The 26236-nt window shown below is 42.7% G+C and overlaps 1 protein-coding gene across 3 annotated transcripts in view; it reads left to right on the top strand.

Moving 5' to 3' along the window:
- Nucleotides 1-26236, top strand: part of CTNNAL1 (catenin alpha like 1) — a 417111-nt gene that overhangs the window by 127079 nt on the left and 263796 nt on the right. The window lies entirely within an intron of this gene.

The raw sequence follows: 26236 nt of genomic DNA, 5'->3' as shown, positions 1-26236 counted from the left end.
AGTTTTGACTTTTTTTTTTTTTTGTGGACTGTTAAGTGTCTGAAGTTTAGAGATGGTACATTTTCCAAGTATACTCACACTGAATTTCTAAACCATTTTAATTTATTTTATATTTTATTATGACATGCATTTTTACTTTTTTTTTTTTTTTTTTTTCTTCACCAGAAGAAAATGCGTTGTTTTTTTTTCCCATCCTGACCAGCTGGGTAACTTTTTGGGAAATTGTGGTGTATGACTCATATGTCTTAGTTATTTATAGCTGTCACATTTTGTGCATTTAGATCATGTTTTAGTCAATCTTGGGCAACTTTGTATGCGTTTTCACATTGTTGTTCCTGCTACAACTCTGCAATAGTCAGGAGCCTTCATGTTGGCTTGGCTTACATAACTGCATTGCTAAATACTGTATGGAAATGTTCCAGTTGTAACGAATGCCAGTCTTCATTAATGTTACCTTCTCTGTCACACGCTGCTCTTTTTTCTGACAATCTGTTCTCCCTGCAAACATGTCCATTTTTATTAGAAGCCGTTGACAACAAGTGTAATGGAGTATATGCCTGAACCAACAGAAAAAAAAGACGCCGTTCCTTGGAGATTTATAAACTTCATTTTGCACAAATCAAGTTTATAACTTTTGCTGAAAACATCATTAGTGGAAGGACATGTGAAAGGCACACCAGGTTGGTTTCTCAATGAGGTTTTCTTTTGATTTTAGCCATTCGCAGCCTCTTTTTTGTTACGTTTTACAGTGTTAAACCAAATTCCCATGTCTTTGAAGCTACTTGTATGTTCTTTGGCTACTAGAGTATTATATAACTTGGGTCTGAAAAGAATATGAATCTTGATTCATGTTTGTTAACTCTGTTCACTATTTTATCGTATGATAATCATCTTAAAGTTAACAAATAGATGTGAACATCGTTTTTTTTTTCCTTCATGTAATGGCTTAACTGTCAAAAAGCCTTCTTTATTTTGTTGGCTTTGTGTTAGCTTAGATTGATGACATGGGATTGAAAGGAGCACTATGAGTTTTGTAAAGACAGAGCACAGCAGAAGTTGTTTGCCTTCAACCTCTCTCGTCTTTTCATACATGTGTGACTATTTAGTAATACAGATACACTAGTGTCCATGAAGAAGGGTAGGTAAGAGCAGTGTGTGGAGCCAAAATGTGAAAAGCAATTCTTTACCGTCCAATGGTTTCTGCACCAGTCTTGCAGCAAAAAGCTATTGTTCCGACCTGCAATCTCTACACAACAGGGGCATGCTTTTGTCTTGTTCGTTCCAGGAGATAGAATAGACATTTGCCAAGTATGACAGTTGTGCATTTGAGTGGAAGCAGCTGTGGGGAAACATTGGATTGCTACACTTCTAGGAAGAAATAAACACCTTGAAGGGGCATTGACAATACCAGTTATTTTGGATGAATGATGTTTTCAGAATTGCATTTTGTAGTACTTTCTCTGTGTTCGTTTTATAGCTATAAATATGCTTGCTGGGACGTTAGACAGCCAGCATAGCAATGAGTTTGGAAAGCTGATTATGAACTTAATGATGATTTCCATGTTTAACAAATAATGAACCCTCTGTTTCAGACACTGTAGTGTGCCACGATTTTTCACCTGTGCTGTTAAGAGAAAGTGAGATCACTACTCTTAGCTGCCTTAAAGAGATGCAGACACAGTTATATCAGCCTGACTCTAAATACTCCAGTAAGTAGGCCAGTCAGGCTCAGCATTGGTAGCCGTCTCATTTACTTTGGTTGCTGGCTGCCTTTAGTTCCCGTTGTTTTGCTGTGGAAAGTGTTAAAGCTGTCAGACTGAGAACTGATGGTTGAAGTTGTATGTCCTAGGGGTTGGGGGAGGTGCAGAGTCTCAACTACCCGGTGCCCCCAGCTCATTCTATTAACGTTTTCGGCTTGCGTGCAGCACCCCTACTGATGCCTGCTCCCTGGAATCATGGTATCCTCTGTTCTTGGTGTCTTTTCTATTCTCAGAGTTTTCATTAGCTTTGTCAGGTATATTTGATCCCTCTTCCTTTTCTGGTTTTTACCATGGTCATGCAAATTGGCCATGACCATGGTAAAAACTGCAGTGCATTCTTGGCAGCACATTGCAGCTGTACCAGAATGAATGACTCCTGTGTGCAGAATGATGTCCTCTTCCCTCCGCTGACCAATCAAGAGGCAAAAAGAAAAAGCAGCACTCGCGGAAATGATGGCAGAATTTAGTCTTTCCAGAGACCAGTTTGCCGCTATCGCAAAAGACCAGGTTGTTCCTTGATTTGATGACTTGCTATAGACGCCATCCTGTATGGTTGGGGTGGAGTCCTGGGAGCCTGGTAATTGCAGGGGACTTGGCCATTCATCTGTCAGTAACCGGCTCTCTACACGTCACTGAGATGCTGAGCCAGCTGCTGACCAGGCATCTGGGTGGATCCCAACTGTAAGTTTGGATTGATCCAGAGCTTGGACGGGCTGAGTGATGTCAGCCGACAGTGGGCTTTAGCCTGCTGTTGGCTGAAAATGGGTCACAGGAGTGCAGAATGCATATTCTTCTCCCTTTTTTAAACTTGAACCAAAGTCAAAACTACAAGATCTCATTGTTCAAAATTATGTTTTAGTAAACAGCATCCCTGCAAGTTTGTTTTTCTCCAAATATTTCCTAAAAAAGAACTAGAAACTTCTGAGAAGTCACATATACAATATCTTGATAATAGATCTTCCTTTTGGATGCTATAAAAGTGTATAATTTCCAACATCCCTAGGATGTTAAATTTCACCTTTTTGGTTTAACCACTTGACAGCTGGGCACTTAATCCCCCCTCGTGACCAGACCAATTTTCAGCTTTCGGTGCTCACTTTGAATGACAATTACTGTAACACTGTACCCAAATGAATTTTTTGTCCTTTTTTTTCCCACAAATAGAGCTTTCTTTTGGTGATATTTGATCACCTCTGGGTTTTTTATTTTTTGTGCTATAAATGAAAAAGACCGAAAACTTTTTTCATGAATTTTGGCCACAATTTATACTGTTACATATCTTTGGTAAAAATAACCCAAATTAGTGGGTATTATTTGGTCTTTGTGAAAGTTAGAGAGTCTACAAGCTGTGGTGCGAATCATACAAAATTGATCACATCTGATGTACTGGTGGCCGATCTCATTTCTTGCGACCCGAACAAGCCAGGAAAGTGCAAATACCCCTCAAATGACCCATTTTTTGAAAGTAGACATTCCAAGGTATTTAGTAAGAGGCATGGTGAGCTTTTTGGTGTTATTTTTTTCCCACAATTCTTTGCAAAATGAAGATTTTTATTTATTTTTTTCCATAAAAATGTCATTGGTTATTTCTCTCGCATTGGCATGTGTATACCACAGATGACACCCCAAAATAAATTCTGCTACTCCTCTTGAGTATTATGATACCACATGTGTGGGACTTTTCCACAGCCTGGCCACATAGAGAGTATCACGTACCTTAAGGCAGAGCCCAGAGTGCAGGGAGCGGCCTCTCGTAAACCTCTGACTCGGGAGGCCCTGATAGAGATGACAGGGGCTCGGGAGCACAAAGGAGCACAAGCGCCTGACTGGATGGCTGGTGTAGAAGGCAGGAGACCGTTGGTAGTAGGGAGGTGTCTTGTAGTCCAGCCGCAGGATGCAGATGATAGCAGGACACAGCAGGCGGTTCCAACTGGAAGCAACGGACTGCAGGGATGTGCCTTTTTAGCCCAGTGGCGGAATGCAGACCGCGGGCAGAATGCAGCTGACAACAGGGAGGAGTCCTGTAGTCCAGCAGCGGGATGCAGGTGACAGCAGGATACAGCGGACAATGGGAAGAAGTCCTGTAGTCCAGCAGCAGGATGTAGGTGGTAGCAGAACACAGCAGAAGGCACCAGCCGGATACAGTGGAGAGCAGGGAAGTGTTCTGTAGTCCAGCAGTGGTAGGCAGGTAACTGGCAGGTAGCAGAGTAGTTAAACAGTCCGGGTCAAACACAGGCGAGCAGATCAGGTACCAAAACGAAGTCCAAGAGAATAGGTTCAGAAGCCAAGGTCGGGGGCAGGCAGCAAGCAGACAAGTCAGGAACAGGCCAAGTTCAATACGGATCAGGTAGATTCAGATGCAGGGTAGCAGAGTACACAGGAACGCTGTTATTGGGCAGCAAGGCAAAGATCCCATTTAAATAGCGTCATTGACGCCAATTGCCGTCAAAACGGCCGCGCATGCGCGTTCATGCTCCCGCGTTTGCGCGCACCGCCGATCGCGTTATTGCTTTTCCTGCACACAGGTATTCTTCCAACCCTCACACCACTCGGATGTTTGCGGGAAAGATTTTCTTGACAGAGAGGCCCAACATGCCGGGAGCACCATCAGGTGTTCTAGGAGCATAAATTACACAACTTGTTGACTACCTACTACACTTTTGAAGGCCCTGGAGCACCAGGACAGTGACACTGACGTGGCACTGATACCACGTAAAACTGATGACAGGTGGCCCAGACGACAGGTGGCACTATGTGGCACCGACAGGTGGCACTGACGACAGTTGACACACTGGGGACAGTTGGCACACTGGGGAGATATTTTACTTATGGGCACTGCAGCCGTTCATCTCTCCCTCTTCGCACGCTGTCTGTGTGAGGAGGGAGAGAAGCGCTGAGAGATGATCTCGTATGTTTTACATATGAGATCATCTCTCATTGGGCACGCCGATTGCGCTGTAAATGGCCGCTGTGATTGGCCGTTTACAGCAATCTGTGACTGGCTGTGTCCGGGGGAAAAACGGCCAGCACAGAACTTCCCCGATGCGCTCTCATGGGAGCGCGTATTGCGTAAGTAAACAGGAGGACGTCCAGGGAAGGCCTCCCGACAATTGGTGTCCGCTCTGCAGCCGTCTTTCGGCTATAGAGCAGACCCCTAGTGGCTAAAGAAGTTGTAAAGGTAGTTTTTTTTTTTTCTTTTTTATCCTAATGTATTCTATGCATTAAGATAAACACCTGTGTGTAGCAACCCTCCTAATAACTGTCCTGAGCCCCATCTCTCTAGCTATGTCCACGAGTTTAGCTGTCCAGGACTCTCCTCCTGATTGGCTGAGACACACCGCAGCGGTGCCATTGGCTACCGTGGCTGCAAGTCAGTTGGCCAATCAGGGGATGGAGGGTGTGAGGCCCAAGTCAGGGTTCCATGTCTGAATGGACACGCAGCTGTGACTTGGCTTGGGTGCCCTCATAGCTGCTTGCTGTGGAGGCACTAGACAGGGGGGAGAGTCAAGGAGCACAGAAGAGGGACCCGAGGAGGAGGATCCAGGCTGCTCTGTGCTAAACCAACTGCACAAAGGAGGCAAGTATAACATGTATTTTTTTTTTTTTTTTTTTTTTTAACGAGACGTTTTCCCTTCACTTCCTATCCCATAGCCAAACAGGAAGTGAAGAAATCCCTGTAATTTAGAGGAATATCTTGGGGACCCCCAGGTCACCAGAACTAGTGTCCTTATTGGAAGATTTCACCTCTTTTTTTTACTTTTCTGAGGACAACCCAAATTTGTGATTTTTCTTTCAATGATAATAAACAGGACAAATAATGGGTGAATCTCCTTAATTGGGGGGGGGAAAGCAATAAAAACCCAAAGGGTGTCTAATCCCTCTCCCTTCTATCCAAAGTTAAATAAAGTTTTGCCTTTAGTTATACTTTAAGGCTGAGTTCACAGCGAATTAGGTGACCAACTCTCTATGGAGCCAGTTCACACATCTACAAAATTGCACAGGAGCCCTGTGCGTCTTTTGGTCCCTTTCAGGTCCGAATTCAGCCCAAAATTCTGGCTGAAATCGGACCTGAAAGGGTGAATGGTGACGCACCAGACTCCTGCTGAGCCACGGTGTTCTCAAGTGTAGCCTGAAGCTATAATTCTGTGCTAAGCCGTTAACTTGATCTGGTGCCAGAACTTAAATTGTGTATAGTACTTCTGCAACTAGTGGGTGGGATAAAAGTGAGCATGTACAGCCTACATGAGTGGCTACTCTGACCTGAATTTAGGAACAGTGCAGCACTGTTGCCATCCCATTACAGGAAGCTGCATTAGGTGGAATTTGTGGGATTTGGAGAAAATGAAGTGCAAATGCACATATAATTAAAGCAATATTAAAGCCTTGGTGTGTTTTTTTTTTTTTTTTTTTTTTTTTTTATTTCTGCTTCCTTCTTCTTCCTCCATGTTATATTTGCCTGCTCTGTGGAATGGTTTTGCACAGAGCATCCCCGATCCTCCTTTTCTCGTGCCCTACGCCATCGCTCTTGGCTCCTCCCTCCTGCCGGGTGCCCCCCACAGCAAACGGGGGAACCTAAGCAGGCACGTTCCAGACCCACATCTGTGTCCATTCACACACAGCTGTGGCTCGGCCCTGCCCCATCACTTGATTTGCTCACTGGCTGTGATTGACAGCAGCAGGACTGCGTCCTTTTTCTGTTTTTCTAGACTGGGAAAAATGAATCGGAGGTAGCCTTATTTAAATGGACCCAAATCAGTTTAGCTTGACAAGCATGGACTGGAAGAGCCCTAAGTGAAAACTTAGCGCAAAATGTCAAATGACCACGAGAAGGCAAAATCTGATGAACAGCCTTAATTTGTCCCATTAAAATACATGCTTAGATTACTAGGTGTGCAAGGTAATGCTTGAGCAAATTTGTGGCCTTGGCCTTATCCTAAAGACAATACCTTAGTTTGGAAATCTAGTACAGTCGGTACTTTCTTCCGCATGAACTGTCTAGAGTCTGCAGCTATCCATTGACGTAAGGATTGTCAACAAATCTAGCCTATATAGGCTAGATTGTGCCGCCGTCATCTCATTTGTGTCAGTGTTTTTCCAACCAATTTAAAATGTACAGTATGTAGAACCCTTTGTCAATGTGTGGTGGAGGTTTTTTTTATTTAACTTTTAATTCCAAAGTGCATGCAAGCTGATTAATGTATGAGTCTACAGACAGTACACACCTTTCCTGATGGCATTAAAATTCCTGGGATTGTTCTATATGTCAGATCTATGTGTAAACAGTGTTCAGTCTTTTGTCTTCAAAACATATGAGCTCAAGGTGAGGGAATGTGCTAAGAGATCAAGACCTGCGTAGTGCCTTAATACGGGCAGCAGAGATTTTGCAAGGAGACTGATGCATGGTTTAAAAAGTTTGATGAAATGTATTTATCACATTGTGCACACTCCAAAACGTAGAAATGAAAATGCTGAACATTGCGGTGATCTGCCAATACTCCACCTTTTATTTGGAGACATGCCATCTAGTTCCTAGCAAAACTATTTAGCAGTTGCCTCGTGTATAACATACTCACTGACCACTTTATTAGGTACACCTTGGACCCCCTTTTTGCCTTCAGTACGGTCTTAATTCTTCATGGCATAAATTCAACAAGGTGTTGGAACCATTCCTCATAGATTTTGGTTTATATTGACTTGATAGCATGACGCAGTTGCTGTAGAGTTGTCAATTGCACATCCGTGATACAAATCTCCCATTCCACAACATTCGAAAGGTGCTCTTTTGTAGTGGTCACTAACAGGCCAGGTTTTATGTATTACTTTGGGGAGTTGCAGACTAGAATACTGCAATCACTAAGCAGCAAATTATATCACCTGGGATGTATTTCAGTTATCTTGCAAACCTGGCCTGTTAGTGGGCCCTGAGGACAGGGTTGATGACCCCACTGCTCTATTGGATTAATATCTGGGGACTCTGGAGGCCATTGGAGTACAGTGAACTCATTATCCTGTTCAGGAGACAAGTTTGAGATGATTTGAGCTTTGTGACATGGTGCATTATCCTGCTGGAAGTAGCCATCAGAAGATGGGCACACTGTAGTCCTAAAGGGATCAACATGGTCGGCAACAATACTCGGGTAGGCTGTGGCTTTAAATGATGCTCAATTGGGGTCCAAAGCATGCCAAGAAAATATCCCCGACACCATTACACCACCACCACCAGCCTGAATGGTTGATACAAGGTAGGATGGATCCATGCTTTTATGTTTGACAAATTCTGACCCTACCGTCTAAATGTTGCAGCTGAAATTGAGACTCGTCAGACCACACAATGTTTTTCCAATCTTCTATTGTTCAAATTCTGGTGAACCTGTGCAAGTTGTTGCCTCGTTTTCCTGTTCTTAGCTGATAGGAGTGGCACATGGTGGTGTCTTATGCTGCTGTAGCCCATCTTCAAGGTTTGATGTGTTCAGAGAAGGTATTCTGCCTGGTCTGATGAATCTCGATTTCAGCTGCAACGTGTTGATGGTAGGGTCAGAATTTGTCATAAACCTGAAAGTGTGGATCCATCCTGCCTTGTATCAACCATTCAGGGTGGTGGTGTAATGGTATGGGGGATATTTTCTTGCCACACTTTGGGCCCCTGTGTACCAATTGAGCATCGTTTAAATTCATAGCCTACCCAAGTATTGTTGCTGACCATGTCGATCCCTTTAGGGCAACTTGATAACGACCCCAAACACACTGCCTTGCTAAAGAAGCTGCGGGTAAAGGTGATGGACTGGCCAAGCATGTCTCAAGACCTAAACCCTATTGAGTATCTGTGGGGCATCTTCAAATGGAAGGTGGGGGATCGCAAGGTCTCTAACATCCACCAGCTCCATGATGTCGCCATGGAGAAGTGGAAGAGGACTCCAGTGGCAACCTGTGAAGCTCTGGTGAACTCCATTCCCAAGAGGGTTAAGGGAGTGCCTGAAAATGGTGTCCACACAAAATATTGACGCTTTGGACATTTTCACTTAGGGGTGTACTCAATTTTGTTGCCAGCGGTTTAGACATTAATGGCTCTGTGTGTTATTTTGAGGGGACAGAAAATTTACACTGTTATAAAAGCTGTACACTCACTACTTTACATTGTAGCAAAGTGTCATGTCTCCAATGTTGTCACATGAAAAGATATCATTTATTTACAAAAATGTCAGGGGTGTACTCACTTTTGTGAGATACTGTATACCATAGTGCTATAACTTTTCATGCAAACCAATACAATAGACACTTACTGAGATTTTTTTTTTTTTCAATTGGACATTTAGCAGAATACATTTTGGCCAAAATCTATGAATTATTATTTTTTTTCTTTTATTATTGGATTTGTTTTGTAGCAAAAAATGTTGAAATTTTGAAAAAAAAAGTTTCAATTTTTACATTTATATCACAGAACATAAAAAAAAAACCAGTGATGATCAAATACCAGCAAAAGAAAGCTGTATTTGTGTGAAAAAAAAACTATATAAATTTTGTTTGGGTACAGCCTTGCATGACCGCACAATTACCATTTAAATTAGCGCAGTGTTAAAATAGTTACAAAATGGTCTGGTCATGAACAGGGTAAAATATTCTAGCGCTCAAGTGGTTAGTCTCTTGGCCCCCAGTCCATGCAGTGAGGCTAAATGGAAACCTTTGTAAAAAAAAAAAAAATCTTAGTGAAGTAACTGATCAATTCAATCTAGTACTACTATTATCAGTTATGTATTCCTTTGCTAGTCCCTATAGTTTAGCTAATCTATCAATCTATTACGCCAAGCACATGTTAGTGTTAATACCACAATGCTACCACCCTTGGCTATGAAATCAATACACGGTCTAAGGTCAATTAAATCTCGTTTATTTCCCAAGGAAATAATACAGCGTGCATAAGGTATCAATAGAAGTTACAATAATACATAGCATACAATCACAGTGCAATATAAGCCTTATACTTATCGATCCTCATGACTGGGTCTCCTGATGGAATAAAGAGGGACAGAGTGAGACCTCATGGTTGCAAACCTTTTTGTTAAACATGCCTCAGCCATACCACACCCCATAGCCCATCCTACTCTTTCCCGTAGACCAATCAGCGTCTCTGGGGCGTCTCCTCCCCCAGGCTAACAGTCCTGCCATACTTGGCCTCTGGGGGGCAGTGTTTGCCCATGAATTGCAACTGCTCCGACTGGATTGCAATCTTGTGGCTTGATCTCAGACGCCCCACCAGCTGTCCTTTGTTCTTGCAGACAAGCCGGCACCATACTATCTTTGAAGTCAGTACATTCCAGGTGGGCTGAATAGAACTCATTCTGCTATTCAAATTGTGTCACATTCCTTGCTTTTAAGCATGTGAAACTGCCTGGAGTTCGGCTGTACAAACAGCTGTGTAGATGTATAATAATAATTCCTGTCTGATTCCAACACTTAGTCCAAGTAGCGAGTCTTAAAAAAATAAATGTAAGAGCTGCTGTTGAAATTCAGGCATTACTCCAACACTGGATATTTTTGTCTGCTAAATATACAAATATATAAAGGGTGAATATATTTTTACACATAATTATTGAATTACATAGAATTGCAGTTCTGTTTCGGTGGGTAAAGGGGCCCATTAAATACAGCACTCCAGCCAAGAGTGATAAACTGAGATATTGGGTTATTCTCTGTACTTCTGCAAAGTCTGACTTATGATTGGAAGCAGCAGACATGCATTAAAGGGCCTTTTCTGTAGGAAACCACCTGATAGACAAGTTGTAAAGATGGCCATAAGAGTGATTGATTGAAATTTGGCTAGTTCAGCAGGGACCGGCCATATTTTGATCCACATGTGGCTGTTCTACCTGACAGAAGTCTAACAATTTACTTTTTTCAAACAGGAATGTTGGAAAATTGTTTGGTCAGCCACTGGACTGGACAATTCAGCCACACAGCTGCAGCTGCTGATCAATCGAAAAACAATCCATCTACGGCCACCTTTTTATAATGCGTAAGGAGAACTGTACTCCTGGCACAAGGAGTTAATCTATATAGTCCCCAGTTGTCACGAGTGATGTGTATTAGATTGTGTATAAATGGCTTTATCGTGAGAGGGCTGCATAGTATATTGGTAGAGAACTGCTAGAGACAATTTTATTTACTTGATCCATTTCAGCTAGCATACATATCTTTGCGCAGTGCTGAAACCGGCTACTTATTATGGTGAGCAGTAGATCTCATGGTTAAATATTGTACTAGACTCTCAGTTCAAAGGCCCCAGATAAATTGTTGTTTAAATATCTAATAAAACAAACGACTCTTAAGCCATACTTGCTTATGCTCCATAAAACATGAAATCTCTGAAAGTCTTGAACGATCGAAGGTCATGCTGCAGCAGCAGAAGTGACAAAGGCGTTGCTTCAAAAGGCTGTGTGCTGATCATCGGAAAATGCTTCATAATACAATGTAAGGCGGGATTTCCTTCTTTTGTAAAAAGCCTTTGTGAGTGCAGGTTCTTAGACCGCTGTACCTAATGCTATGTGGAGTAACTGCAATGCAGGTTTATGGATCTGCATACCTGAGGATTTGTTTTTAATGTCACGTGGCATCCTACTGTGAAATGGTTAAAGCCCGTCTGGTTTAAACACATTCCTGGATCTGAGGACGATCACATTAAATGTCAGGAACTTGATAGGAACATCATTTCTAGTCTAAACAAGTTCTAAAAATGGTGTAGTACGGAAATATTCACGAGAATGCCAGCCTGTGTTTGTACAAAGTGTGATCTGAACCTTTTTTAGCAAATAGTTTCTTGTTCAGAGGAAACTCAATATTTCTTGATATTTTAGGAAACGTTACACGCTCTTAAGATTTTATAAAGACAAATTTTTTATTTGGAAAGCAGAACTGCCTGTGCATCTGTGTGTCCCCGATACCAGCATGTTTACTAGGAGCAGCTGGCTGTGATTCCTTGCGACTTCACAGCCGGCTGCCCTCTGTGCCGAATGGCCCCTCAGCCTTCCGGGTCCTGTGACGTGCCCCATAAGGTTGCACGAGTGTAACCCCTGAAATTTTCTCATCTATCGCTTACAGTACAATAGATCTACTTTTTTTTTTTTTTTTTTTTTTTTTTTTTTTTCCACAACTCACTAATCACACCAAATGGATGCTAATGAAATTAGTTTGCACACTAAATACATATTTGTGTACACTAACATTGCGCTGGTGCTCATGCCAAGATTACAACTCGGCGTTGGAGCTTGGAGGGAAAAAAATACTTAAATGGTATGTTTATAGTTGAGGATGGGGCTGCTCTCTGATGGAGCACTTATGCAGGCTTCTGAAACCCTCCCTAATCCCAAGATCACTTGCCCAAGACACCTTTTCTTGCACAGAAGGCCTCCTTGTTCCTCCTCTCATCCACCAGACTGTGTGCTGCCTCCTCTTTCTCACTTCCTGCACTGATCCCTCCTTTGCCAGGGTCCAGGAACGAGACTAGGCTCTAAGGCCCCATTCACACCTGAACGTAGCATTTTCAGGCAGAAAATCTTGCGATTTTTACCGCAGCTTCGCTGCATTTTTTCCATGATATTGCAGCATTTTTTTTACCGTGATTTTGTGCAGGGAAAAAGGTCACCAATGTAAAAAAGAGAAACACCCAAATCTGCCTGATTTGAGCGACAAAAAAGGGTCCAGAACTTGTTTGAGCTTCAGGCGTTCAGCTGCAGGTGACATGGAGTGGAGATGTGAACCATCTCCATTGAGAATAATAGATTTTTTTCCCCTCCAGCGTTTGGAACTTCAGGCTTCAAGATTACAAAACGCTCAGTTGTGAATGGGGCCTAACTGATGCTGGGACCACGCAGGCTTGCTTGGCTAGGAGTACATGTAAATATGCAGGGACTCCGGGCAGCGGTTGATTATCAGGGCAGTGGGGATGCTTAGCATGACATAAATAGAGAACTGGAACTATAAGCTTATAGGTTTCTTTCTGTTTGAGGATGTCGCACCAAGCATCTTCGTTGCCCTGACTTCATGGGGCAGTGATAAATTAGCAGTTGCTGTAGGAGCAAAATTAGAACCATAGTTATGGCAGATATTCTGTTGGGGGGGGGGGGGGGGGGGAAACCTGACCTAGAAATGTCAGTCATATCAATGAACATTGCTTAATTTACTGACCTGTGTAATTTTATTTTCTAGACATAAGGCTTAAGGAGTTCCTGTTATAGGGGGACAATGCTCTGTGATCCAGTGTTACTCTGCCACTTGGGCTTCTGGTAGATACTTTGTACACTTATTATGCAAGCATAGTTCACTGTTGCCCTCATCAAGAAACTGACCTTGATAAATAGCCAGCCATCACTGAGCGCACAGGCAGAGGCAAAACAGTTAATGATACAGTTTAGCAAACGTTTTTTTCTGTGATATGGTTTAATGCAGGTTAGATATCAATGATTTTTTTAAATTGTATTTCTTTTGATTTTTATCAAATAAATTTTAATAGAATGCTTTTGGAGTAAAAAATCTATCTAAGATGCATAGTTTTGGACAGAAGCGAATTAACCTACCTGCATGTCTTCGAAGTGTGGGAGGAAACCAGAGTACCCGAGAGAACCCACTCAAGCACAGGGAGAACATGCAAACTCCAGGCAGGTAGTGTCGTGGTTGGGATTTGAACCAACGACCCTTTTTACTGCTAGGTGAGAGTGCTAACCACTACACCCTGTGCTGCCCATTAATAATTTAGTTTATTCAGCCTGAAATGGAGCTTAGTTATGTAGCGCAAGGCTATATATTCTTCAATATTTACATTTTTGGTAAACTCCTTCAATGAATGCAAGCTGACACATGCACTGCATTGATGCATTCACATAATTTCACAGGAACGATGAGATAAACTAAAGTTCAGGCATATTCCTTTATCCCAATCTTTTTAAATCCTATGTACACTACAAACTGTATGATAAAATCTGTTCTGATACCTGTTTTACTAACCTGAGCTTATTCTAAATAGGAAACCTTAATTTTGTTTGCAAATATTAAAGATTCTAACTACCAGCAAGAATATTATTATGTTTAACCACTTGCCTACCAGGCACAAACACCACCTTCCTGCCCAAGCCATTTTTCAGCTTTCAGCGCTGTCGCACTTTGACAATTGCACAGTCATACTACACTGTACCCAAACAAATTTTTCATCATTTTCTTCACACAAATAGAGCTTTCTTTTGCTGGTATGTAATCACTGCTGGGTTTTTATTTTTTACAAAAAAAGTCCAAAAATGTTAAAGTATTTTTTTACTTTGTCAGTAAATTTTATAACAAAGTAATTTTTCGCTTTCACTGATGTGCACTGATGAGGGGGCACTGATGAGGCACTAATATGCTACACTTATGGGCAATGAAAGGTGGCACTGATGGGCAGCACTGATGGGTACTGTTAGGTGGCACTGGTGGCCGTGGATAGGCGGTACAGATGGGCACTGGGCATTGATGGGCAGCACTAATTGCCAGGACTGACTAGCATGGTTAATGGGCACTGACTTGTGGGCACCGATTGCGGCCATTGGTGGGCGCTGATCACTGGCATCGGTGAGCACTGTATGCTGGCATTGGTGGACATGGTATTTTTACACTGTAATTATATATTGTAATCAGGGCACTGATTATCAGTGCCCTGATTACTTCCCTAGCTGCCCCCCTGTGAGGAGATGCCGCTAATTGGTTCTGCTCTCCTCCCACTCTGTGTGAGGCGAGGAGAGCCGATTACCGGCATCTCCATGTTTACATGTGACTGGGTTTGATTGGACATAGCCGATCACATGGTTAAAGAGCCGCACTCGCGTGTCCTAGCAACGCGGTGCGGCAGCGATCAACTCGCTGCGCGCCCGTTCTGTGCTTCCGTCATATGACTGCCCAGAACAAGAGCTGCCCCGCCGTACTTTTAAGGTGGGCAGGCAGCAAGTGGTTAAAAAGCACCTGTCATTTCAGATCCATCATGATGGCACCTGTTAGCAGGCATCTACTCACCTGCTGCTGCCGCCACGTCCCTCACCTTGCTGTGTCACTGCTGCATCACCAGCCATCCCATTAAAGTGAATGGGACTGTCAGTGAGTGAACAGCAGGTCAGAGAAGGAGCTGCTGCAGGACAGAGAACACAGTTGCTCTTTAAAAATGATTTAAATCAAATTGATTTAAATTAAGCCTTTTTGCTAGTAAATTTAAATAATAATTTTAATTGACTTGATTTAACACCATTCCACCTTGGTTTAATGGCTGTTGAATTTGTTTAATTCTGCACCCCACCAGTTCCCATACAAAATCCATTGTAGGGTTGACTTGGAAGGATTTGATGGGTTGGGGTCTTAAGGGTACCCAGACTGGTAACGTTAGAGACTTCAGATGCAGGTTGCTCAATATCTAGACATGTGCACTGTTCATAAGAACGTAAATGGGACCCTTAATCCTGGAAATTTTGTTAAGACTGTGCCTGGGTTTAGTCTAATGCCTTCGAGCAGTCATCAGAGTCATTCAAAAGGTTAAACTCCTTCTCATCCTCAACTGTGAATTCAGAAGCAGTTACAGGCATATCGGCAACAGACTGGAGAAGGCATAAACAGATGCTTGCTGTCCCTGCAATATTACTTCATCTGGCCCTCAGGGCACCATTCCTCCCACTGACACCAGGAAAGAGGCACTATTCCTTCCAGTGATTCCAATGCTAGGGCACTATTCCTCCCAAAGACACAAATGATGGGGCACTATTGCTGTTCCTACTGACCCCAGAGGTGTTTTTTTTTATTTTTTTTATAGGCAGGGTTTACTCCCACTGTTAGTGGGGCACTTTGTAGTCCCCGGGGACCACAGTCTGGCCCCCCAAATGTCTGAAGGACAATAAATTGGCACTTTGTTTTAGAAAGTTTGGAGACCCCCTGGTCCAAGAGGTAGTATGCTGCAAGATGCCCCAGTGCTGTTGGTGAAACATGAACTGGAAAGGACCACAAGACTGGTGCTCTTGCACTCTTATAATCCACAATACTGCTAGTATGGAGAAGTCCAATACAGTATTCCAACAAAGGTCTTCACAGCTCAGAAGTACAAAAGCTGGAGAAGTTCCCCCTCAGGCTTAAGGTGGGGGGATGCATTCACTTGATGCCATTAAAAAAAAAAGTTGCAACTGTGTTTTCCAGAGTGCTTGCGGCAAATTATAATACGTTGCAGCACAAGACTCCAAAGTGTCAGCCCCATAGGGGAATAGCGGGAGATCAAAAGCACATTCCCAGGCCTGTGCAACGTGCTAAAAGAATCTTGTAGCATCTGTTCTTTACAGTACTTGTGGCACTGAAGTGTCCCAGCACAGATTGTGTGGGTGTTAACCCCTTGGGGGAATAAAATCAGGAGGCAGAGTACACATGCCAGGCTTCATAGAAAAGGACACAACCCCCATACTTGCAGCAACGATGGTCTGGAGAGCGCTCTGCGGCTAAAAAGCAGCCGGTTGGTACTGAAAAAAATGTGCCAATGCAGGTCCCAGTGAGGACGTCATGTTCTAGATGGTCTGTTCTTCTAGTGGGCTAACTCCAAAGGCGTCTTAAGGGGCAGGATTATGGTAGGTTGGTGTAGAGCTGTAAAGCTCTGTCTCTAGCAGGGTAACCACAAGCAGAGCTCAGTGGCAGTAGGTCACATACAGATAGGCCTGCATCGTGGCAGGGTTTGGTTACAAGAGCTTTTATGGCAGTGTCGTGGATCAGCCCATCTGGGAAAACTTAAAAGGTACGGTAGCTCTCTTGGCTGTGCAGTTAACAAATAATCTGGATTGAAGAATGAATGGCTTGATAAACCTGTGGAGAAATTATGCCCATTCTCCTAGGTCCGTAGCAAGAAACTGAAGCATGATGGTGGTAGTGGGAGGGATTACAGGCAGTCCCCAAGTTACAAACATCCAAATTGCAAACTATGGTGGTGTGACTTAACGGCCTTCCACTTGCGCTCCACGCAGGTCCCGGATACCACCAACCAGCCATCCCACATCGCTGAACGCATCCCACACTGCAGTACTGCATGCTCACAAGAGCCCCAAATAACACCACTGCATGCCCAGAAGAACCTGGAACATCCCACATCACTGCACAGGCTGGAGTTGCACTTAAAAATGTACTGTTCCGACTTGCAAACAAATTGGACTTAAAAACAAACATACAGTCCCTATCTTGTTGGTAACCCAGTGACCACCTGTGTACTGGCTAACATTTTATTGTTGTCAGTATCCTACTCCTGTAAGTGACAGTGTAACACCTGTTTTTAGGGTGTAACCTGTAACCGCATCCAGCATCTGTAGCTCTCTACCTTTCCCTGTGACAGCGGGCCGGGGTTCTAGCTGCACCTGCTGCAACCAGTGTTCATTTCGTCAATGCATGTTTACAGTGCCAAAAATGAAAAGTACACCACATTTTTGTCCACTGAGGAAAACTATCATGAAAATTCTGTTTTCATTGGCAAACGAAAATGTGAGACAGGGACGTTTACCCTTGAAACTTCTGGTTTCCGCGGAGCTTCCTCTGGATGGAGCCCTGCATTTGCAGATAGGAGACTGTCCAAGCTGAAGGTTAGTCCATCAATGGCTGTTATCTGCAGTCTGAAGGGGGATGTTCTATCAAGATGGCCGGGGGGTGGGGGGGGGGGGTTGGCTGTGTAGTTAACACTCTCACACACTGCCACACACTTACATTCTATACTGATATATAGAGGCTCCCTGAAGGAGACATGCTCCTTGTCAATTGGCTTTCCCAACTTGTCCACTCCGGGAGAGCAGCACACTGTCTGATCTGTGCAGGATTAACCCTTTTGCAGCCAGAGCTGTTTTTGCACCCATGCTTAGAAAAATAAATTTAGGCCTGAAGATTACATAAACACCGTCAACATTATTTTTAATGCAAACAAGTTTGTGTAAATGTGCACTGCATGGTGGCATCATCGCGCAAAGTAAAAAAAAAAAAAAAAAAAAAAAAAAAAGCAATATTCTTGTAGCGAAACTTGGTTTAACTTAAAGACATATAATTGTGTCTGTAGACACTCCAGGAGTATATAAGGAGTTTGGAAATTGTAGAGAAATGCTTAAATAATGCTTAAATGAATTACAATGTAACTAAACCTATTAAATTTTAGTAGACTAAAATGTACTGAAGATTTAGTCTAAATCTTAGACTAAATACAACTGAAACAATTGCAGTAGACTTAAATGGCATTTTAGTCGAGACTAAAACTAGATCGAAATTTGCTGCCAAAATTAACACTGGCTGTAACGATTTGAAAATGCTCCGTGCTCCTGACCTGTTGACTGGCATTGGCTGTTCCGTGGGAGGGACGGGAGGTTTCGCATACAAAAATAGGCTAGAGAAGAGGGTGACCGGAATTAGGAGGCCGCACCTCCGAAACATGTTGCCGTGGCAACCGCTCTGCTATCTAAGAGGAGTTACTTCACTCACTCAATTTACTATTCACGGATGTGAGTGATGTCTGGATCGTGCGTGTGTCTCGACAAATGCAGCCTCACACAATGAGGAAGCGGCGTTCGCTCCGACATCCCCCATCCACATCACTCGCCTTTGGGAGCCAACCCATTCTTTCAGGCTAGGAGAGGAGACATCCACCTTGCTGTACATGTGTCTTTTAGATCCATGTTTGAGTGTAACCCCTTTTAACTTGAATTTGCATTTTTAGCATTAAACAATATTACACTAGGGCAGCCTTGCGCTCTTTTCTTTGTACATTTTTATGATTGTTAATCTTTTGATATATTACTATCTATACATTAAAACTTTACTATGAATGTGTAAATTCGTACATGGCGGTCGGGATCTTTTCAGAGCATGGACTGACTCTGTGACTTCAGCCAACAGAGGGCTTCAGTCTGCTTTAGGCTAAAAACGGATCACAGGAGTGCAGAATTGATTTCTTTTAAAGTTAACTTTTCCCAATGTCCTTCACTTAGTGGAACAATAGAAAAACTGCTTTTGAGGGGGCGCATTCATGTAGCGTTCCATGGAGGCAACTGGATCCTCCCGCTCTGCTGTGAACCAGCCCATTACCGCTGATATCTGGGCCATCCGGGAATCCGTCTGGCCTGCTTTCTATGGCCAGGAGGAAACTGAAAACTGCCCCAACTCGGCCCTCTGTAGTTTGGGACCTGGAGCCCACAGGAACCAATATGGCTGCCGCATCTTTCTGCAGTGTCTCCGAGTTGTCTGCAGATGCTGCATCCTCCGCTCTCTCACCGCTGGAACACATCCCTCACCTGTTACAGCAGACCCCACACTTTGGAACTGATTTTCCAGGCAGAGAGTCCGCCCTCATCAGGATCTTCCATGGACCGGCCTATGGGAGAGAATATGTCCAGCCAGGGAAGCCTGTTTGCTAGTCAAGAACTCCCTAATATGCCCTCCCAGCCACCCTGACCTGAGTATTCTGGGGACCCAATTCTTCTTGCCTGCTTTTCTACTCTTTTGGAACAGGGCCTGGAGAAGGCTAGCAGGAAGATCATCTCTGACCTTAAACAGGAATTTAAAGACCTAGGCACCTGAATTAACACCATAGAGACTAAATTTAATGATAGTTATTAGAGCCAATCAAAACTTGGACCAAGTAAGCCAGATCTTTCAACAGCTAGAGATGGCTCAGTCCAAGAGTGAGGACCTTGAAAATTGCTCCAGGTGATACAACTTTAGGATTCTGGGCTTGCCAGAATCCTATACTGATACCCAGGCAGTAGTCTCAGATTTGATGCACACTCTCCTACCTGATGAATTGGACCATAAATTGAAATTGGATCGGGCGCACAGGGCTCTGATGGCTCTCCATGCTAATGGTCCCCCTAGAGACGTTATATTGAAACCTCCATTACTATAGTAGAAGATTATGCAAAAGGCCTGAGCTGCCCCTGACATTCAATTTGCAGGCCAGTGTCCAAATCTTTGCGGACTTGTCCCCGATTAGGGTCCAGAAGCGGAGAACCTTCAAACCCTTACTGCAGCCACTACATTTCCCATTCTCCTAATTCGTCACCACTTTGATGCCCTTCTCAATATCCCCAAAATCAGGGAAAGATGGGTCCCTTGAGGAACCTCCTTTGTCCCCGCTCTGGCGGACCACCAGAAGCCGCTCTTGTCAGCAGACCAGGCCACTGTGATTAACTCAGTGGTATCTTTGTCTACTGTACTAAATAGTTATGCTATTGGGTTCCTGACCATTAGCATCCTGGGACTTTCCTCAAACATGGGTGGCCATGTGCCATCAGATTATCTGGCAAGGTTATATTGTTTTAATGTTTAGTCTTTTAGGCTCTTCTAGATAAATTGCAGTTTTATGTCTCTTATGCTCACCGCAGGCCGCGTATGGTCCTGCGGTCCTCTCACACTCCAGTGGCCCCTCTGTTCCACAACCTAGCGTTTCCACCTGGTCTAAGCCTACAGGAATTCCAGTGGTGGATTGATAAGGGCCTGTATAGAATAGGCGATTTCCTTTAAACATAAAGCAATCTGTCCGGTCTCCAACTTTGTGCAGCAGCTGAGGGTGCCTCCGTCCGAGCTTTTCCGTTTGCAGCAGATGCTACACTTTTTGTGCTCTTTGCAGAGATCTACAGCTGGTATTACTACGTGCACTGCTTTTGAATCTAGATGTCTTGGCGGTGGAGGATCTCAATGCTGTACAAATTGTTTATCCGTCTGCAAAGTTGCCTCATATGCAAGCTTGGGAAAGGGACTTGGTGGAGGAGATTTGAGTGACTGGTGGAAGTGGTCTCCTCGTGTGTGTATATATGTAAGGGTATCGTGAACACAGCCCTGGCTGTGGGAGGATATTGGGTCCTTTCTAGATGGTGCCTGGTGCCATACAGCCTCTTGAAAATGTACCACGGGTTTTCCTCCCTGTGTTTTCAGGGGTGTGGTTAACCAGGTACGATGTTCCACATACGGTGGACCTGCGCCAAGGTGCACCGGTTTTGGATTCGTTCATTCCCTGATTTAATTCGGTGACAATGGTGAATGTAGCCAAAAACCCTAAGATGGATCTTCTCAACGAACCTGTTGTTGATGCCCCCAAGCATGTTCAAACTTTAATTCACTTCATGTTTCTTGCAATGAAAATCGCAATAGCGACTGCTTGGGGAAAAAACCTGGGGTAGATCTAGCTATTATGAAAAATAAACTGACATGGATCATGCTCAACAGAAAGCTTGTCAGTATCTTGCAGGACAGGACTGTTAGGTTTGACTGTGTTAGGGATCCTTGGAGGAATGTAGGCGAGCAATCCGACAGTCTTTTTTTTACCTTTTTGCTTTGTCGCTTTGCTTTGTTTTGTCTCCCACTCTTGCTCTTTTATTTTCTTCCCCTTGTGTTCTCTTCCTTCTAATTTCCTCGTCTAGATCCTCTTTCCCCTTTCTTGGATACGCACTTTTTTTCATTTAGTTGTGTTGCTTCCACTAGTGGCTGCACATTATGTATACTCATGTTCCATGCCAGCGGGTGGTGGCAAGGTACGGGTTCTAATGTTCCCCTGGTAAGGGGTTTTCTGAGTGAGTTTGCTGTCTTTTTGCTCTACGAGAACCTGCTTTCTTTTACCGTATGTTGAAACTTATTTCTAGGACACTCCTTTGTGTCGAAATTAATTGGTGGTGTAATATGCAATTTTTAATTTATTTTTTATGCCTGTTCATAACTTATTGATATTCCCCACCTGTGTGGTGGACCTTTTCTTTCCAAAAAATAAATAAAAAATTTCAATAAAAATATTAACTGGGATAAACACGATAGTTACATAGTCAGGCTGAAAAAAGACACAAGTCCATCCAGTTCAACCTTAAAAACAAATAAACAAAACAAAAAACAATCGTACAATCCAGATACCCAACTCCACGCCCACAATTGACCCAGAGGAAGGCGAAAAAAAAACCCAGCAGAGCACGCTCCAACCTGCCACACCAGGGGAAAAAAACTCCTTCCCGATCCCCCAATAGGCGATCGGATTTTCCCTGGATCAACTTTACCTATGTTAGTACCTAGTTATATTATGTACCATCAGGAAAGTATCCAAGCCTTTCTTAAAGCAAACTACTGAACTGGCCAGAACCACCTCTGGCGGGAGTCTATAATATTGTTGACTCTCTTGATCTTCTCCACCAATATAAAATTACATACAGGCAGACAGCTATGCCCAGGGTCTGCACTCTGCAAGGAGCTGGACCATGCCCTGCAGTCTCCATAGAAAATAAAAATACTTTTTTTTTTTTTTTTTTTTTACTTGCAAAAAAAGTGAATTTTTTTTTTTTTATGAAACTATCCTTTAATGAATAAGACATTAATTTTCCATAGGCTTGATTATACTTTGACAACTGCAACTAATTTTAATTGAACTTGTCAGACTGCTCTAAGCAGTGGTGTACCAGCAATGCGTTTGCCAGAATTCCCGCAGAGTGATGTGAATAAAATAAAATTTGCAAAGCTGCTAGCAATGAAATTGGGAATGATTGCTCCTGTCTTCTAGCCACACAATGGCTGATTAGGCTTACATATAAAAGGGACTGATGGATGTTCAGTGCTTCAACTCTGCAATTACAAATACAGCAATATATGTCAGATGGAGAGAGTTGGCTCCTTAATCTGAGTCTGTCTTCCAAAGGAAGCTTGTTTATATCCGTATTTTGTACAGGTTTTATTGCTTCTGTTGCTTCTAATGAAACATGAAAGCTTAGCACCTTTCTGTAATTGCAAGAAGACCTTCCCGATTCTGGATAAAACACTGAAGTGCACATATTTAGACAAGTCAAGATAGTTTTTTTTTATTAGATTAAAATGTAAAGGGTACATAGTAAAGGAGGGTGAACATCAAGAACATATTCACCCCTCATATATTCATCTACAGTATCTCACGAAAGTGAGTACACCCCTCACTTTTTTGTAAATATTTTTTTTTTTTTTTTTTTACGTTTCAACACTGAAGAAATTACACTTTGCTACAATGTAAAGTAGTGAGTGTAAAGTTGCTGTCCCCGAAAAACCCAACACGCAGCTGTTAATGTCTAAACCACTGCCAACAAAAATGAGTACACTCCTAAGTGAAACTGTCTAAATTGGGCCTAACTGGCCATTCTCCTCCCCAGTGTTGTGTAATTCGTTAGTGTTTCAAGGTCTTGGGTGTGAATGGGCAGCAGGTGTACTACATTTGGTGTTATCATTCTCTCTTATACTGGTCACTGGAAGTTCAAAATGGCACCTCATGGCAAAGAATTCCAAGGATCCAAAAAAAGAATTGTTGGTCTACATAAAGATGGCCTAGGCTATAAGATTGGCAAGACCCTGAAACTGAGCTGCAGCACAGTGGCCAAGACCATATAGCATTTTAACATGGCAGGTTTTACTTGGAACAGGTCTTGCCATGGTCGACCAAAGCAGTTGAGTGCACATGCTCTGCGTCATATCCGGAGGTTGTCTTTGGAAAATGGACGTATGAGTGCTGCCAACATTGCTGCAGAGGTTGAAGGAGTGGGGGGGGTCAGCCTGTCCTTGCTCAGACCACCGTACACTGCATCATATTGATCTGTATGGCTGTCGTCCTAGAAGGAAGCCTCTTCTAAAGATGTACCAAGAACATGGATTACTGGGACTATGTCCTGTGGGCTGATGAGACCAAGGTAAACTTGTTTGGTTCAGATGGTGTCAAGCGTTGTCGCATGAAAAGATCTGATAAAATATTTACAAAAATGTGAGGGTTGTACTCACTTTTGTGAGATACTGTATTTTCATCCCTCATATATTCATAAACAGTATCTCACAAAAGTGAGTACACCCCTTGCATTTTTGTAAATATTTTATTATATTTTTTCATGTTTCAACACTGAAGAAATGACACTTTGCTACAATCTAAAGTAGTTTCAATATTTTGGATGTCTCACTTGTGCTCCAATCAATCTATTGCAGTGCAGATCACTCTGCATTTGATCCTTTCTTGCCCATCCTGGGTGGAGAAAGTGAATCGGGGCCCCCGGAAGTGATGATTTAAATGTTGCTTCAGGGTCAGCAAAGGAAGGAGAGCAAAGTGGATGCATGATGTACATTCAGCTCTCTGCTCTACCCGCCATGCCAATTCCTGGCCCGCAGATAAGTAGAGCCCAGGATACATGGCAGGGGGGTTGTTTGGAAGCAATCTGATGGCTGCAGAGGCAGCAGATTGTTTCCAACATGTTAAATTTCACACACTGATTAACATGCCTGTAGTTTCTGCAGGATCCTGACATAGCACCTATGATCTGCTAATCATGGGTGATGTACTTTGCAGGCTCCTGTTTTTAAAATAATAAATACATATTTTTTTTTTTTAACCTGCAAAAAAATTATTTTTTATTATGTTTTAATGTAAGGTGGTGAACTTGGCCTTTAAATATTTATACCTTTTTAAAGTGATAGTAAATGAAAACAATTGGCCCCACTGCTGTCTGAGCCAGTGTGGAGGGAGAGTCCCTGAGAGCTAATGCTCTCGTGCACATGTCTGGATCAAGAGGGAGTTCACCGAACTCTGTGTAAAAGATTCGGCTGGGGAAGCAGAGTCCACATGGCTGTGTGGTTATTTGTTTTGTTAAACTGTGATGGCGAGTTTGAGGAGAAGATCCCTGACTTGCTGTCACCAGTAGCGATGGGTCGTGGAGAAGCTGCAGCAGTGGGTACATGTTACTTGTTCTTCCACCCTTAGCCCACGTTCACACCAATAGCAATATGTCAAGCGATTCGAAAGTTCCAAATCGCATGACAAGTTGCATCCCGTTGTTGGCAATTCAAAATTGCTGCAACTCCTGTCTCAGCGACTTTAAAAAAAAAAAAAAAGTTCCTGCGCAAGTTTTTGCTGATTTCATTGCAACTTGTATCGACTTCTGTTTGAAACCGCAATGAATCGGCAGTGCAAATTGCACTCATGTGCGGCTTTGAAATTGAGTTGAAGTAGTGCAGTTTCAAAGCAGCACCAGTTTCATCGGGGGCTAAAAACTGGAAGAATATGTAACATGTTCCCAAAGGTAAACTTATCCTTTAATAGTTAAATTGATAACTGTAAGCTTCTAAGAATGCAGTTTTATGACATTAAGTTCTTGGAGACTTTTTAGCATCAAATGAAAAGCTATTAAGGCTGAATTTGTCAGAGTGGCTAGTTCTGGACAAATTAGCAGACGCTTACATTCTATGCCACTTGTTTAATTGCATTGCAATGATTGATTTCAAATTTGATCTTTTTTAAATCCATTGTCATACTTTGGTATCTGAATATAAGTAGCCTGATGCACAAACCAATCATCAAAGTATACTCCAAGTGGCAGCCAACGTAAATGTCCCCACAAAAATGATATAAAATGAGTGTATATGCGAGCCAACTCAAATAATATGGAAAATCTTCAAATATAACAAGGAAACTTCAAATAGAGCTTTCATTGTAGAGTGCAATATAAATATGAAATTCAATAAAACACACAATAGTCCATATTAAACAAGAGTGCAAAAATAGTATTAATCGATGTACAAAAATAGCTTCAATGTTCTATATCAGACGTGATGCAAAAGGTAAACTTCAAATTCTTATTGTGTGGTAAAAATCTCTTCCACCAGCATCCATGATCCACCACGAGTGAGCCCCAGCGTCTCACCTCAAATCTCTACAGACCAGTGGAAATCCTCTCCTTTCAATACATAAGGTTGTGGTATAAAGGAATGGCTATGGATAAAGATAAGCAATTTAATCCTTCTATATACTTTAAATGTATCCTCCTTGGGCTCCTCCACTCTCCCCCCATTTAACACTCATAAGAAAGAACAGGAGATCTCCATAGTGTAATAGTTTGACACTTTTTTTTTTTTTTTCAAAAGCAGTATCATACATAAAATCCCACCGTAGTCCACATCCATCTAATCATGGACTTTCGGTCTTAGCCCGCGACCGGAAGTGAAATGTCACCTGGCTGTGACCGCAAGTCCATGATTAGATCGATGCTGACTACTGTGGAGCTTTATGTAAGTCACTATTTTTGAATAAATGTGTTTTTATCAAAATATTACACTATGGAGATCTCCTTTTCTTTCGTATGTGAGTAAAATGGGGTGGAGTGGAGGAGCTTATGGAGGATTAATTTGTATAGAAAGATTACATTGCTTTTATTTATACATTCCTTTATATCACAACCTTATGCGACTTTGCAAGGAGAGGATTTCCACTGGTCTGCATTGACCTGGAGGCACCATAAGACTCATTGGGGTCTTTCTTTGAGGTAAGACGCTGGTGGTCACTTGTGGTGGATCATGTGGAGGAGATTTTTACCACAAAATAAGAATTTGAAGTTTACCTTTTGTATCACTTTTTGCTTATTATGGGCATTGTGTGTTTTGTTGGATTTGATATCTATATTGAACTTTACACTGAAGGCTATATTTGAAGTTTGTTATATTTA

The sequence above is a fragment of the Lithobates pipiens genome, unplaced genomic scaffold (assembly GCF_037356315.1).
Source record: "Lithobates pipiens isolate NorthernLeopardFrog02 unplaced genomic scaffold, aLitPip1_a1.2 Scaffold_19, whole genome shotgun sequence".
Lineage (NCBI taxonomy): Eukaryota > Metazoa > Chordata > Amphibia > Anura > Ranidae > Lithobates > Lithobates pipiens.
Note: the sequence above shows the minus strand (reverse complement) of the source record. Positions and strands in the feature narration are given on the sequence as shown.